Raw genomic sequence first — 16738 nt, 5'->3', positions numbered from 1 at the left:
GGCCGTTGTGGTGCTTGTTGCAGTTGTTACATTTCGGAAGATTTCCCCGATATCCTCCCTGTTTGTGACTGCCCGAGGAGTGCTGACTGGGGCTTTGATAACCTTCCGTCTTTCGTTGCTGAGCCTGGGACTGGACTGACGCTGATGCTTTGCTTGAATCCCCCTCCCACTTTCGCTTATTGTCACTGGGAGTAGCAGTAGTAGCAGACGTAGTAGCAGTAGTAGTAGCGCTGATGCGTTTAGGCAGGCGATTCTGATCCACTGCCTGATCGGTGATGCGATGAGCGAGGCGTTGGATTTCCTGGATGTTTTCGAGGTTAGCCGACGTAACGTGGCTCTGAATTTCTGGCGCCAATCCCTTGAGATACAACTCAATGCGCTTGTATGGAGGGTCCACCATAGTAGGACACAGAACGGCCAGCTCGTTCGACCGTTTAGTATACGCTTCGATCTCTGACCCAACCATTTTCAGATTATATAGCTCGTCTTCCAGCTTGTGAATATCTTCACGCGTACAATACTCACGCTTGATGAGTTCCTTAAAATCGTTCCATGGGGTGGCGTTAGCAGCTGCCAACCCAAGAATCTGCACCTGCGCGTTCCACCAGGTTAGCGCGATTCCTTCCAAGGTGCCAGTAGCAAACTTGACCTTGCGAGCCTCAGGGCACTCGCACATCTCGAATACTGATTCTAGCTTCTCGAACCAGTGGAGGAGTCCAACCGCTCCTTCTGTGCCGCTGAAAGAGTTAGGACGACAATCCATGAAGTTCTTGAAGGTGCACCCAGGCTGCTGCTGAGCGGGTTGACCTATTGTGTACGAATAGGGCAAAGTTAAGTACGAGAATTAATGTAGGATCTAAAGATCCTAGTGTCTATATTGCAGGGTATACTACCTGCTTGGGCGGCTGCAACTGCCGCAGCAATGAGAGCCTCTAGCTGGGCTTGAGTCATGTTAATTCGTGCGGCCATTGATCTTCACATCAAAGGCAACATAAGTGAGAAAGGTTCGCGAATAGTGCGATGACAGAAGAGTGTAAGCACATAAGTATTCTCATGCAATGACAAGTTGTGAGCAAGGTAATGTAAGCATACTACGAGCAAAGTTCTATGCAAATTCTAGCATGTAGGCAATAAACATAAACCTTATTACCTAGGATGTTGAGTCTTGCACGTGGAGCGAAGCGTCGTTGTGGATCGTTGAGAGCACTGTTCTGGTTATAGTCTGGTTTTAATAAAAACGTTTTTCCATATTAAAACCAAGTTCTCTATAACCAATGGCTCTGATACCAATCTGTCACACCCCCAAAATCCACACGCGGAGTATCACCGCTTGGGAGCGTGACTGACCAGGATCAAGCCACCAATCATATAGAACATTGTATAAAGTAAAAGTAATTGCAATATAATTCAATACAAATCCATATGAAAGGTGTTTCCAAAACATAAGTCAGTTATCAATGTTTAGCGGAAGCGTATATATAAAAATATCCAAGGTAAATGTGTATCAAGTATCATATGGGTTTCATATGATGTTCACGATCCAAGTCCACAACGACCGCGCCTCCAGTGCAAGCTCCCAGTACCTAACGATCTGCAAGGCATGTAAAAGAAAGGATCAACAAAATAGTTGAGCGAGTTCACAGTAAATAAGTACGTAACAGTAAGTACAGGTTGGCTCTACTGGGCCGATAGTAAGTTATATAGGTGGGGGCTTCCCATGTTATGTGACCACTAGACTATTCGTATTATCCCTGTTCTTCGTCCGAGAACAGTAGCGCGTATGAGGTGTGCGTAGCACGTATCCTTTGCATCGAGGATAGTAATTAGTATATGACCACGTAGGTGTTATCCCAACCTACGGAAGAAGTAAGTAATGCGTACACGTAGGTTTTACGTGCGTGCCTGACATCCGAGGCAGTAATGGCATATGACCACGTAGGTGTTATCCAACCTACGGAACCACGTAGGTGTTATCCCAACCTACGGAACCGTCCTGACATCCGAGGACTATGATAGGTGATAGTCTAGGAAAAGCGTTTGTACGTTTATGTCAGTTGAAACCTTTAACCCATTCCCACGACCCGGGAACCCCATGCCTTAGTAGGAGTGTGAACTCACCTTGGTTTGCTCGGTATGCTAGGTTATGCACTCACACGTAATAAATCAAGTCCTATTGTATGCACGTTTAACAAATCAGTTCATGTTCACAATGATACGCATGCAATTTAATGTTCACATAACAGTCAGTTTGCATCTCGGCACAACACGTATTATTTCACATTAAATCATCAGCTAGTGTACACAAAACATTCATCACCAAGCATGGCATGCCAAATAAATCAAACATATGTTCCATTAATCAAAGCATGTTCATAACCTACAATATCTTTCGAATCCACCCTTATCTTTCGACACATTAGTTATCTCAGTTATCTTTCGGACCGAAGGTTATGTTTCGAACCTATTGTCATCTTTCGATCACACACATATCTTTCGGTCAACAGGTATCTTTCGGTCAACAGATATCTTTCGGTCAACAGATATCTTTCGGTCAACAGATATCTTTCGGTCAACAGATATCTTTCGGTCACAACTATGTTTCGACTACAAGCATCTTTCGATCAATCAACAGTTACGTATATCACCATCAGTTACGAATATCACAGAAACAGAACCCTAATCATCTACAGCCGTCAACATCATTAACAACCATCAGAATTCATTTAGCACATCTCAACACAACGCAATCATCCTGAAATCATTGTCTAGCATGAACCTTAGTTTAAACGCATCTCGAAACCGGTTAACACACAGTAACACATTATCAAACCCTATCAGAAAAATGACCAAATTCAGATTAACGCCATACCGACAATCAGTGTTCAACCGCATCGAGTTTCACATTAAACCATATGCATATCCGTCAACAACAATCCTATATGAAATCTATATCATCACTAACATGATAATAAGGAAACCCTAATATTTAACATGTATCAACATTAATCAGCATAATCACACGACACATGAACACATACACAAATGAACGATCGAGCAATCAAAAAGCTTTACTAACCGAGATTAAGGATGATCAACAAAAGGGATTTGGCTTCGGATGTGGGGGTCTGCCGTCACACACACAAAGGAGCTAGGGTTTGAACAATAACAGCCGACATACATGTTTTCACGTTTTTAAATCGTATCACAGGAATGGGCCAAGCCCATCTGAAAGACTGGGCCGAAGGATCTGGATTCCAGTCGAAGGATATGTTTCGTGATCCTTCGAACCGGCAGTTGATCCTTCGAATCGAAGGATATCTTTCGTGATCCTTCGATCTGCATGTCATGTTTCTAGACTAAGTGTTTTTAAATAATAATAATTCTAATATTATATTCTACCACGGCAAGTAATCACATATAGGCAAAATGACAATACGTTTCATTAAAACACCACGCGTACAATTCAAGTTCACAACCCAAGCAACTAAGCAGTCAAAGTCAACGCGCATTTAATGCGAAAGCGAAAGTCAGAAACTCGGGTTGTCACAATGGATGGCGAGACAAAGCTATCAATATCGGGTTGTCAAATTTCTTTTAATGATTTTGCATTTTAGGGGGAGAAAAATTGTCAGAAAATACAAAAACATTAGAAAATTTGAAAAAGACAAAAACATGATTAAAATCAAAAAAATTTGAGTTTTACGTAAAAAGAGGAAATGATTGTACATCAGTAGACAGTTACGGTATGCTAAAGAATTGTAATGATTAATAGCGTTAAACAGTCTCACTGATGATATGTTGATAGGTTTTTATACACTTAGTAAGCTTTTTCGGGATATAAACCTAAATTCAAACACTTGCTTATTTCATGGGGAACATTACTTGAATATATAGGTAACCCCTGAAATCTCGTTTGAAAGGTCTCGTATTATGATATACTAGGTTTTCATACTTAATGATATCTGGGGTATTATTCTGGGACTTCTGCTGAATGGAAGTTCTGACCTAGTCCTTGGATAATACTTTCACCAAATGCTTGAAACATAGCAGAAACCCTCAGCATGCAGATGAAACAATAAAATTGATAGTCGCTGCTGTTGTAACTAAAAGATCCTCTAAAGGGGACATACTGAAAAGTCGAAGCTGATATCTCCCTGCGCATACGGAAGTATCGACCTGAGATCCCTCGGCCCTCGCATACCTAATTTATGTACATATATCATTGTAGTATAATCACCTGTAAGACTGAATATTGAGATTCTTGATACGGGAGTATATTCTAGAGGTGGGACACATGAATGAGTTTAAGTTTTTAAAACACCTAAATCGTATACTGAATTAGTTGAAATTTGTATGAAAATTTAAGTGGATCAGTATATCGACAATCTAAGTGAATTGTTTAATTCTTGACGTGTAACTAAGCTCAACGGTACTTGTGACTTGTCAAAAACTGATATGATCCTCTGTCGCTTACTCAAACAAAAATATTATCTGTAAATATGTTTGTACATATTTCTTATTGCTTTATATTTTCAGAAAATTCAAAAAGATTTTGATTTCTGCTTTATTTTCAACAACCGATATCTGAAATGCTTAGTTTCAAAATCTTAGTAAGCTGATTGTGTTTCTGAAAATAAAACAAGTTCATTAATTTGAAACTTGATATAAAAAATTTCAAAAACAGTTTGTGATATCTCCAAGGTCATTAATTTGGACTTGGACGATTAACTGTGAGGGAGTTGGATTCTTTAATGCTGCCATATCTATATAGTTTGTTTGATAGGGGGAGTGGATTAGGGAATTTGGTTGATGGTTGTTAAAATGTTGTTACTTATACAGTGTTTGAGTGACTGCAGGATAAGAAAGATATCAGATTACGATCCCGGAAGCAAAGACTGAGGGGGAGTCTGAAGACAAGCTGACAGTGAGGATGAGCTTGTAGCAGGAAAGAGAGGTGTCGATCCCTAAAAGCACGGAAGCTTGATGAGAGGGGGAGCCTGCTGATAATGAAGTTGTTGATGATAAAGCCAGTGATGAGATCCTGGTAAAAGAGTCAAAGTTAGAAGCTGATCAAAGAGAAAGAATGATGGATGCTTACATTGTTACAATCTGATTGAGATGGCAAAATGATCAAGACTGAAGAGGTGTCATAATAGAGAATAGTCACTGAAGACTTCATCAATATCCGAGGGGGAGTCTGTTAGTGCATTACGTCTATTGACTTCGTCTTGCATCATGTAATAGATTAGGATAGGTTAGAATATCCAGTGCACGAGGTTCGAAAGTCGGAATTTAGTGGATTAACAAGAGGTTCCTCTTGTATGAACATTGTCCATATAAGCGAAACCATAACAACAGGTTCGCTTACATGGACAGTCCATTGAAGCGAAACTTTCCACTATATATATGTGCACTTGATATTCATTTGGTAACGGTTCTGAAAATTGTAACGAAGTGCTGCCAATTTGCTTTCAGGTTGTAAACGTTGTTAGATCTATAAAAGAAAGCATTATAATTAGTTTGAGCATCTAATTCATTGATTCCGCCTTTGAATTGGAGAAACAACTCTTCTGATTGACTCATTCGGGTTCAACAACGATCCTACACAAACAATCATACAAGAGTTTTAGTATAAATATATATATTCTAAATATATATTTATCAAATTTTATTTACGAAAATCCACCTCCGGTACTTGGTAATTTTTGGAATAAAAATCATTGCGAAGTTTATTTTGAAAACCAAGTTAAAAATATATTTGTAAACACTTGTTATGAAAATATTTCTAAGTATTGTAATTCTAGAAAAATTTCGCCAGAGTTTCCTCTGTACATGGAGGTGTCCATGCTTTTTAGCATATCATTTTCCTTTGTAAAATCATTCAAACAATTAACAATATACAATTTTGATCACCAACCTTGACAAAAATAAACATGAACCATAATCTTATGAACTTGAAAGTTTGTAAAAATATGTAGTTAATTACTAACATACTTAATAGGTCTTGTTATCTTTAAAAATATGATTAGTTTCTTAAAAACTTTATTTTTAAAGAATGTGTTTTTTACAACTTCTAGTCATATTTTCCAAAAATATTTCTTTGTTGAATTTTCTTTCTACACAAGTGTTCCTACACTTGTTTACCCACTAAAAATGTGTTTATTTCATGTAATATCCAAGTTTTTACAAAACTCATTCCTTTCACTTGGTTCTTTCGAAAAACCGCTCATAGATCTTTAGATCTACAAGTTTATAACTTTATTTTTTCAAGAAAACTTATTTTTTATTCAAGTTCAAAGTTCATGTGTGGATGGTTTCATCATCCTTCATATCTTTAACCTTTACATCTTGCTAGTTCATGTTCTTAAACATGATCTAGCAAGTCTAGGTGATGAACCATCTTACTTCTACTAACAAACAACATGTATTAAGCATAACAACACAAGATCAACATGATTTCAACATCATTTAACACTATTTCAACACGTTATCCATTCTTCATCCTTTATGTTCAAGACTAGTTTAAGTTCTTTAGAGTTTCTTAACATTTTATCATTCATTCAACCATTAACCACCAAAAATAAGAAAAAGATGATGATTTAAAGCACTTACTACTAGCACAAGGCTAAGGGAGTTTCAAGGCATAAAAGTGGTGGATAAAAGAAAACTAGAGCGGTCCTTGAGCTTCCGAGTGCACCAAGCATACTTGTATGATCTCTTGCACCTTTGTATGTATGTAGATTGCTTGGATGAAAGCTTGATGGTGGTGTTATGGTGGTGATAGGTGGCGGCCGAAAGCAAGAAAGGAAGAGGGAGAGAGTGAAGCTTGATGTTGTGAGTTTGTAAAATGTGATGCATAACCCTTGTGTTAATTTATAATCCAAGCTACGCTTTTAACCATCATGTAATGTGCCTCTTATTACCCAACATAAACCAATAAAATAATCAAAAGAATGGTAAGGGTGGGCAACCCTATGGTGACCGTCGAATGTAGGGGGGGTTGGAGTAAGGGGGTTTAGATTCAATTGATCTAGTTACTTATTTAGTTAACATTTAAGTGTTAAGTTAGTATATTAAGGTGTGTTATGTAATATAAGGTATGTTAGGGTGCTCGGGGACCCTATCTAGCTCAGAAAAGTAAAAAACAATGTATTTGGCAATATTTTTATGTTCCGGGTAAAGTCCGGTTGTTCGGTTGGATGTTGATCCGTTAAAGTGCTAAATTAACCTTTAAAGTGTCTTTTATATTGTTTTTAGTGACACATTAAATTCCCAACACTTTGGAAAGTGTCTAGGACTATTTTACCAAGTTTTTGCACTTTACTGACATTGTTAATTGCTGAATTTTGGTATTTAGTGCAGAATTCTGCACTTAAAGTATGTTTTAGGCACTTCCGGGGACTATAACTATCACCTAGTGACACAGTTTTATGGTCCTCACCTCCCTACACTCCCCACTAGTGTAGTATCCTACCTCTGGCTCATACTGGCCTCAAAAACAATGTCTGTCTAGGTGCTGGCATTGTCAGCATGTTTCTGGGTTATCCGTTTAGTGTGCTAACTGTGCTTTGTGCATCGAGTTTGTCACTAATGTTTGTGTGTAATAAATAGAGTGACAGTATAAAATGTGATGCATGGGTATGTATGTATCAGAAAACAGAAGGCAGTTCCATCATAATTGTAATCAAGCATAGTAGTTAAGCATAATTAATTATTAATTAATTGGACGAATACCTGGAATTGTGAGGGTTGTCACATTCTCCCCCCGTTAAGAAAATTTTGTCCTGAAATTTTAGGTTCTGCTTCTGGTTGCAGGGGTCTTGGGAAATAAATGGGGGTATTTCTCCTTCATACGATCCTCATGTTCCCACGTGAATTCTGGACCATGTCTTGCATTCCATCGAACTTTGACGAGCTTGACACTACTCCTGCGTGTCTTGTTAATCTTCCAATCAGTAACCTCTACTGGTTCTTTGACAAAGTGGAGTGTGTCGTCGATATGAATTTCGTCTGCAGGAATGACTACGTCTCTTGAGTCGGACTCTTCTTCAGGTTTGATACATGGAATGTATCATGAACACCGTTAAGTTCAGCAGGTAAGTCCAACTTGTATGCTACAAGCCCGATCCTTTGCAGGATTCTGAATGGGCCAATGTAGCGCAGATTCAACTTTCCACGCTTTCCAAAGCGTGCCACACCCTTCCAGGGTGAAACCTTCAGCAAAACCATGTCTCCACCTCGAATTCCAGAGGTTTCCTTCTTCGGTCCACATAACACTTTTGACGATCACGAGCCGCCTTGATGCGTCTCGGATCTGTGCAATCTTGTCGGTGGTTTCCTGGACCACTTCCGGGCCAACTAACTGTCTATCACCTGCGTCAGCCCAACAAATCGGTGATCGACATTTGCGTCCATAAAGAGCTTCAAACGGTTCGGCTTGAATGCTTGCATGATAACTGTTATTGTATGAAAATTCGACTAATGGTAGGTGAGTGTCCCAACTTCCACCTAGATCCATTACGCAAGCTCGCAGCATATCTTCTAAAGTCTGAATCGTTCGTTCACTATGTCCATCAGTTTGCGGGTGAAAAGTTGTACTTAGGTTCAACTGAGATCCGAATGCTTCTTGAAAGGATTGCCAAATCCTTAACACAAACCTTCCGTCTCTATCAGAGATGATTGAGAGAGGCACTCCATGTCGTGCAACGATCTCTCTCATGTATATCTCAGCTAGTTTGCTCGTGTTTTCTTTTTCTCTGATGGGCAAGAAATGCGTAGATTTCATTAGACGGTCTACTATTACTCAAATAGTATCGTGACCTTTGGGCATTCTTGGCAGTTTCGTTATGAAGTCCATTAAGATCTGTTCCCATTTCCATTTGGGTATTTCAGGTTGCTGCAGTAGACCTGAAGGCTTCTAGTATTCGGCTTTTACCTTGGTGCACGTTGAACACTTGCTAACATGAACTGCAACATCGCCTTTCATCCTAGGCCACCAGTAGAAATCCTTAAGGTCTTGGTACATTTTATCCGCTCCTGGATGAATTGAGTACCGTGACTTGTGAGCTTCATCGAAAATGATCTTTCTCAAACCACCAAATAAAGGAATCCAAATTCGTCTCATGAAGCATAAAGTTCCTTCCTCGTTTGGTACCAACTGCTTCTCCATCCCACGGAGATACTTGTCCTCAATATTCCTTTCTTTCAGAGCTTCCCTCTGTGCGGCACGAATGCGCAGTGAGGGATCTGTCTGGACAATCATTTCCAAAGCCCTAACCCTTATGGGCTTGATCCTTTCCTTCCGACTTAGGGCATCGGCGACCACATTCGCCTTCCCTGGATGATACTTGATCTCATAGTCGTAGTCGTTAAGTAGTTCAACCCAGCGTCTTTGTCTCATGTTTAGCTCCTTCTGGTCGAATATGTGTTGCAGACTCTTATGATCTGTGTATTTTGTACATCGTGTACCGTACAAATAATGTCGCCAAATCTTCAACGCAAATACCACTGCGCCTAACTCCAAGTCGTGCGTGGTATAATTCTTCTCATGAACCTTCAACTGGCGTGAAGCATATGCTATAACTTTCTGTTGTTGCATCAACACACAACCCAAACCTTGACGCGAGGCGTCTCAATATACCACGAAGTCATCCTTTCCTTCGGGTAGCCGATAAGATCAGTGCATTACAAAGCTTGTCCTTCAGCAACTAAAACGCTTCTTCTTGTTTGATTCCCCAATCAAACTTCTTGTCCTTCTGGGTGAGGGAAGTCAAAGGTTGAGCGATTTTTGAGGAATCCTCAATGAACCTTCGATAGTAACCAGCCAAGCCTAAGAACTGTCGGATCTCGGTTGGCGTCTTTGGAGTCTCCCAATTCTTTATCGCTTCGATATTTGTTGGATCGACATGGATTCCATCTCCATTAACCACATGTCCAAGGAATTGGACTTCGCGTAACCAGAACTCGCACTTCGAGAACTTGGCATACAACTTTTCCTTTTTAAGTAGCTCCAAAATAGCTCTTAAATGTTGTTCGTGCTCATCCTTCGTCTTTAAGTAGATCAAAATATCATCGATGAACACAATCACGAACTTGTCGAGGTACGGTTTACAAACTCTTTTCATTAAATCCATAAAAACGGCTGGCGCATTTGTCAACCCAAACGGCATCACCCGGAACTCGTAATGTCCATATCGAGTTCTAAAAGTAGTCTTAGGAATACTTTCCTCTTGAATTCTCAACTGATGATAACCTGATCGCAAATCGATCTTTGAGTAAAAACTTGAACCTTGAAGTTGATCGAACAGGCCATCAATTCTCGGTAGAGGATATCTATTCTTGATTGTCAACTTGTTCAGTTCTCGGTAGTCGATACACATGCGAAAACTACCATCTTTGTTCTTGACGAATAAAACTGGAGCTCCCCAAGGTGAGAAGCTTGGTCTGATGAATCCCTTGTCTAACAACTCTTGAAGTTGTGTTGACAACTCTTGCATCTCTGAAGGTGCAAGTCGGTAGGGTGCCTTAGCCACAGGCACGGCGCCTGGAACTAAGTCAATGTGAAACTTAACTTGCCTTTGAGGTGGCAATCCTGGGAAGTCTTCTGGAAAGACATCAGGATATTCTTTTACAACTGGGATGTCTTCGATCTTCGGCTCAGCGGCTTCTTTATCCACGATGTGTGCCAAGAAGGCAACACATCCCTTCTGTAAACACTTCCTAGCTTTGAGACAGCAAATGATTCTTAGAGGCGTATCGCGCTTCTCTCCGTGAACCACGATCGTTTCTCCATCTTTTATTGGGATGCGAATGGTCTTTTCATGACAAACAATCTCGGCTTTGTTGCTTGACAACCAATCCATCCCTACTACCACATCGAAGCTTCCCAACTCGACTGGTAGTAGATCCAAAGTGAACTCGCGTTCTCCCAACTCAATTATGCATCCTCGGAAAATTTCATTGGTTTCAACTAGCTTCCCATTAGCCAGTTCAATTGAGTACGGTACATCTAACTTACTAGCAGTTAACCCAAGCATATTCTTAAATTCTAATGATACAAAGCTATAGTCGGCACCAGTATCAAACAGAACAGACGCAAAGCGTTGATTTATAGGGAACGTACTAGTGACAACGTTGGGATCCTGGCGCGCTTCCCTTGCTCCTATGTTGAACGCTCTTCCACGGGCTTGATTTAGCTTTGGGCATTCCCTCATAAAGTGCCCAACTTCTCCACAATTGAAACAGCCCGGTCCTCGACCATTACCACCTCTGTTTCCAGCATGAGTGTTGTTTTGGTTGCGATTTCCATTCCCATCTTGATTCGCTACATTTCCACGGTTTCCATTTCCGCCATTTCCTCCTTGTTGGCGGTTTCCATTACCATTCCCATGACCTCGATTACCACCACGCCCAACACCAGTTCCGGCCCAATACCTATCCTTCGAGTGGCCGTTCCTTTCACATGACTCGCATTTCCTTAATCGGCACGGGCCAGAATGATGGCGCTGGCACGTGTCACACTTGGGCAGAGTACCCATGTAACCTTTTCCTTTATTCTCAACACCGGTTGCAACTCTTGCCGGTGTGCTCGATTCACCCTTCTTGTTCACATTGCTGGTACCTTGCTTGAAGTTTGAAAATTTCCTTTTGTATTCACCAGACGACTCCACATGAGTCTCTTTCTTCTTCTGCTCGGTAACTGAAAGCTTGTTCAATCGAATAGCTTCTTCAGTAAGAGCCACATTGAGATCTATGGCTTCTGTGATTGTTGCAGGCTTGGATGTTGTAACCATACTCATGATCTGAGGTGCCTATCCCCAGATAAAGCGCTTAACACGTTTAAACTCCGGTGTGACCATGTATGGCACTACATGGGACAAATCATGAAATCTCTGAACATACTTTGCAATCTTGGGACCTTCCATTTTTAGGTGCCAGAACTCAGTCTCTAGCTTCTGAATTTCAGCACGTGAGCAGTACTTCCTTCTCATGAGCTCCTTCAGCTCATTCCATGATAACGCATAAGCAGCAGCTTCACCTAAAGTTTGCACTTGCAGATTCCACCACGATAGGGCTCCATCCAGAAACGACCCTGAGATGTAGGTCACCTGTTGCTCGGGAGCACACTTGCTCATTCTAAGGACAGAATCTGTCTTTTCAGCCCACCTTACAAACGCAACAGAGAAATTCATGGGCTTGCAATCGAGAAATTGCTTGTAATCACGGGCTTGCAATCGAGAAATTGCTTGTAAGTGCACCTTGCACATACGTTTGAATTTACAAATGGTATTAGCGTACGTGCTATAAATATCCAAAGGTATCATAGTATATCTCAAACGACTTAACATTACCATTGGGTGGATTGTTATTGCCGTGGTTGGGCGAGATATTTCCACTCGTTTCTGCATGAGAGGCAGCGTATTGTGCGATAGCTACGGCAATGATCCCTTGGAGTTCCGCCTCATTAGTGGGCATGCGCGGGTCACGTGTTGGAGGCATTTTCTAAAAGATGTTTCACGTCGGTCAGGTCATAGTAAGTAAATAGCATACATACATAATAACATTCACCAATCACATAACATCACATGTTATAAAATTAAAACAATCAATCGAACAACACATATAATGAGAATACTGCGATTGCGCTATCATAAAATCAAGACCACAATATAATGTTTACAAGTTTTATAACTGTATCGTACATCAAAAGTGACTAAGGGCCACATCGCCCTTGTCTGAACTATCTAGTCATCTACTACAGCCAACAACTAAACATCAAAAGTCATGACATCAAAATGCGGTCTTCAAGAAGCTGTATAGTCGACACAATCGCGGTCTTCTCACCAAAAGTCTACCTGCATCGAACCAAAATGCCTATGCTGATGGCGGAGGAGGAGGAGGAGGAGGAGGAAAACGAGAGAAAAGCAAGCGACGCATATGTAACCAGCCTCCTCTAAAGCACGACAGACACGCAGCAAATATGCTATCTGCTGCTCAGATGTCAAGAAACGAACGTCTGAGTCAGGGGAAAGTGGAAGAGGAGTGTGCGGTGCTGCAAAGGGGGTCTGACAATGGCATGGTGGTCGTGGAGTTCTCTCCAACTCTTGAATACGACATGTCAATGCATCCTGTTGTATCATCAAGGATGTAAGTATGTCCTCCGTAGAGTACCCAACATGGTACGGGTGATACGGATCAGACAATGGCATGATAGGGGGCGTAGTCCATAAAAATGGTTCGCTCGGTGGTATGAAAGATGGTGCAGTAGGTGGTGCAACATGAGGAAACTGAGACGTGAATGGAAAAGATGATGACAACATGGGTGGAGCAGAAACAGGCGGCCGCCTCGATAACCCCTCTCCAGGACGAGGTGGCGGTATGTCCTGGAGGAACGTAATGGGAAGATTAGTGCGGTGAGCGTCTGTGGTGTGTGGGGGAAACAATAGAATATCAGTGGGTGCAGAAACCGGTGCTACTGGGGAGTGACAGGCAGCACAAACGGTGGGTAATCGTCATCGTCATTGATCCACCCGTTGCGGGTGTCGGCGTATCGAGGGTCTATATGAGCAACAAAAGGTGCACGGTCAAACAATACCGGCACAGAATCAGGTAACGGTGCATCAACAACAGGATCATCCACCACTGGTGGAGCAACAACGGGAATGTCAGCTATGGGTGGTACAAAAGCTGGTGCATCATCATGGACAGGGTCGTTATCTGGTGCAGGATCAGGAGCAACGACTGGCTCAGGGGCCATGAGGGGCTCGGGGTCAACAAGATCCATATCAAAATCAGCAGGGATGTCGAACAAAGGGTCAATGGAAGCTACGGGCGCCTCTAAGGGCTGGTCCAAGTGAATAAACTCGATGTCCTGGTCAGGATCAAAATCAAGGGAAAGACTGGATCCAAATCATCATCGACCTCGTGGTCAAACTCAAACTCGTGTGCGGGACCGGGTGCAGCTGACAACGCCATGTCGGGGTCGGTGTCAGATGAGTGATGCTGCACACCCTGGTCGTGCAGTGACGCAGATGCCACAGACTCAAATGAATCTGGGACAGGTGAACCAACAGGAAGCTCCTCCACAGGGGTCTCAGCAATGGGAAGAATAACATCAGCATCAATTGGGGCCCCGCCCTCATAGTCAGCCTCAGGCGGATCCTCCTCGAACAGATCAATGTCGTCATCAGAAACGACATCGAGTGGCATATCTACTACTGGAAAAGCAGCAAGCGGTATGGGAGCAGGGATCACCGCAAGAGGTAAATCCCCGGTAGGAATGCCATCAGTAGGCTCAGCTCTGACGTTTGGCAACGCGAACGACTGGAAATCATCGTCATCAGTGCTGGTGGTGTCTGATGTGTAGACCTCTCGCTCTGACAGAATCTCGTCATCTGACACAACTGCCATAGGATCCAAGGTGTCCGATACTCGTATGTCTGAAGATGATGGCATGATATCTGTAACACAACCATGCATATGCACAAATATCAACATAAGATCAAATAAACATGTAAGTCACCATAAAGCAAACAAGTAATTCTCCTAGTCTCCTAGACTACCCTCCCAGCCTCTCAGACTGAACCTCCTAGCCTCTCAGACTAACTCCCTAGCCTCTAAGACCAACCTCCCAGTCTCTAAGACTAAACCTCCCCAATCTCTAAGATTGAACCCTTCAGTCTCTAAGACCGAACCTCCCTCAGCCTAACCTCCCTCAGTCTCTGAGACTGAACTCCCTCAGTCTTTAAGTTTGAACCATAAATTTTGAAAAAGAGTTTTTGTGCCTTTTATTTGTAAAAATGTTTTATAGTCTGGATCTGGACGTTTTAGTGTATGCAATGTAAAAATGTTTTCGTGAGAGCCCTAGTGATCATAGTCTAGACTCGAGAAAGAATCCTAGTTCGCTATAATCGATTCTCTGATACCAAGCTGTCACACCATGGCTTTTGCGGAAGCGTGGGTTTAATTGGTGTGACTTCTTAATACCATAGCAATTATCATAACCATGCTATATGAATATAAAACACATGATGTTCATCCATTCATCAAGTTTTAAAGTTATCACAACAACATTGTTTAAAAAGTCGACACTTAAAACAAGTTACAACATGACATAATTTAAAATGTGTTCACATGACACAACCAAAAGACATGAATAAAAACACAGTTTAAGACTTGTAACCCGTCCAGGCAAGGGTCACATTTCCTAACTCGGATGACATCATTATCCCTTACGCAGCTTGACGTGAATGCATACCTTGCCAGATCCACTAATTTCCTGAAATACATGTAGTTTGAAAAATCAACAAAAAGTTGAGCGAGTTCATGTAAAAGTGAGCATGAATAAACCTTTAAAGTATGTATAAAAGTCCCTGGTATGTAGCAATAACGAAAAAGAGATCACCAATGGGTTGCAAAGCCACTGGTATGTGTGAGAAAGTGCAGGGAAACTCAAACCTAGCAAATTTGTTACCGGGCTTCGGCTGGAAGACACAGTCACCTCTATGGGCCGCCCCGGCCTCACGGGTGTGGGCTCGCTACACCCAAATAGATCTATCACTCTTGTGTCCCTCGGTCCAAACAACTAAGATTAATGGCCTCAAGTGTTGTGCCCACCCCTCACATGATCTAGTAGTATAAACCCTCCATACGCTAACCATACCATGTAAATAAATGTTTGTAGTAATTGTCGCATGTATTTCACCCCCGAAGTATAAAGCTGAAAACAATAAAGAGAAAAGGGGGACATGAACTCACAGAAGTGCGTATCCTGAGACGTCAAACTCCAACTCAATCTGCTGCGTGACGACCTACACGTACTAATGCCTATTAGACGGATGGCCGTGCCTTGGCTTAGGGTTTAACGTTTTTGGAAAAAATAGTTAGGCAACTATTTCGTATTCACACTTCTTATTTATTTTATAAGTATATTCCTTCCCAAGGATGGGGGGTTTTATACATGTACGCTTTATAATTCTGAAAAATATATTTTAAGTCCCGCTTAGAAAATATATTTTTAATCATTTGTCCAAAACATTTTAATTCCGAAATATATATATTTTTCCCAAAAATATTATATTTTACTTCATAAGTTTCCAAAAATATTATTTTATCAAAATATACGTATGAGAGTATTTTTCAGAAATACTACGTAAGTTACGTTTTAAAGTTCGCGTTGTAATAACAATACTTGTGTAACTTAAATATTTATTTTGTGAGAGCGTTGGTATTATTTTGGAGTCGTAATTTCACGGTATTTTCAAGTTTTATTATTTTTACCCTAAAAATAATATATCTAGTGCACAAAAAAATAAACAATCACACAAGCGTTTTAGTATAAAATATATATATTCTAAATATATATTTATCAAATTTTATTTACGAAAATCCACCTCCGGTACTTGATAATTTTTGGAATAAAAATCATGGCGAAGTTTATTTTGAAAACCAAGTTAAAAATATATTTGTAAACACTTGTTATAAAAATATTTCAAGGTTTTGTAATTCTAGAAAAATTTCGCCAGAGTTTCCTCTGTAAATGGAGGTGTCCATGCTTTTTAGTATATCATTTTCTTTTGTAAAATCATTAAAACAATTAACAATCAACAATATACATTTTTGATCACCAACCTTGACAAAAATAAACATGAACCATAATCTTATGAACTTGAAAGTTTGTAAAAATATGTAGTAAATTACTAACATACTTAGTAGGTCTTGTTATCTTTAAAAATATGAT

This window comes from Helianthus annuus, chromosome 16, assembly GCF_002127325.2.
Source record: "Helianthus annuus cultivar XRQ/B chromosome 16, HanXRQr2.0-SUNRISE, whole genome shotgun sequence".
NCBI classification, from domain to species: domain Eukaryota; kingdom Viridiplantae; phylum Streptophyta; class Magnoliopsida; order Asterales; family Asteraceae; genus Helianthus; species Helianthus annuus.
Note: the sequence above shows the minus strand (reverse complement) of the source record.